Raw genomic sequence first — 1,252 nt, forward strand, 5'->3', positions numbered from 1 at the left:
TCAGCTGAAAAGCAGGTCTATCATTGAAATCCTTCTTAGATATTTATTTCATTTCCAGGCAAATGACAACTTTGGCAATAAACACTGATACTCTTTTACTTAAGGTGAGTTTTAGGATTAGAGAACTGAGTTAGCACTGGCAGCTTGGCATATATTAGCATATGAAAACACTCAGCATTTTGTCTCTTGGGAAAAGCAGTAATTAATCATTGACAAACAAATTGTAATTCTTATTATGAATAATAGTGAAGAAATAATATCTCAGCTTCACACAGGCTGGGTTTCAATGTGGGGTGAGGAGCTAAGAACTGCACAGTGGGAAGCCCTGTAAGAGTGTCTGAACAAAAAGGATACTGTATGAGGCATCACTCAGAGCAAAACAAACAGTGGTGGGATAAATAATCATAATTAACAACCTGAGTAAGATTCTTTTCCACTACCAAGAAGAGTGGCCCAATAACGGTCATTTATTTTCAATTTATGTTTTTAAAAAATATAGTCTAGTTCAGGGACAAAGTCAGTAATTGTCATCTTCTGGCACGTAAAACCCAGGAGGTCATGCAACACAGTTTTAGGTATCACAAGGCCAGTTCCTGCCACTATCCCTCTCCCATGTCTGCTTGCCCTCCAGTGGCTGGTATGCATGTGAATGCAGACATTCTCTAAGCCTGCCCTTTAAGAAGATTCAGTATTATTACAGAGCACCCATTCATTGTTTGTACAAATATTCGCTGATCCATGAACTTTGCTCAAATGTTGACCATCGAGATGCAATCAGATGGTAAATAAATAAAATTATATGAGTGTGTTGCATAAAGACAACAATAATCCAGCCAGATATATTCATTTTGAAAATTTTTCATTTTAAAATAAATTAAAATAGGGACTTCCCTGGTGGTCCAGTGGTTAAGACTCTGTACTCCCAATGCAGGGGGCCCAGGTTTGATCCCTGGTCAGGGAACTAGATCCCACATGCCGCAACTAAGAGCCCACATGCTGCAGCTAAAGATCCCACATGCTGCAACAAAAATCTCGTGTGCAGCGACTAAGACCCGGCACAGCCAAATAAATAATAAATAAATATAAAATAAATTAAAATATATCCATGGTCTCTAAAGGTAACATGGGCCCTGGGCACTGTGCCTGCTGTGCTTTATGGATAAGTTGGCACTCTTAAGGGGTATCCTAGAGCCAATTTAGACCTCCCATCTTTATACAGTGGGAGAACACATAAACAGTGTCAGATTATTAC

At 39.1% G+C, this 1,252-nt stretch overlaps 1 non-coding gene across 1 annotated transcript; it reads left to right on the top strand.

Moving 5' to 3' along the window:
• Window positions 1-888: 888 nt before the first annotated feature.
• On the top strand, window positions 889-961 carry TRNAG-CCC (transfer RNA glycine (anticodon CCC)). The gene has a single exon. It is a non-coding gene; the product is annotated as a tRNA-Gly (tRNA).
• Window positions 962-1,252: the final 291 nt, after the last annotated feature.

This window comes from Eschrichtius robustus, chromosome 19, assembly GCF_028021215.1.
Source record: "Eschrichtius robustus isolate mEscRob2 chromosome 19, mEscRob2.pri, whole genome shotgun sequence".
NCBI lineage: Eukaryota > Metazoa > Chordata > Mammalia > Artiodactyla > Eschrichtiidae > Eschrichtius > Eschrichtius robustus.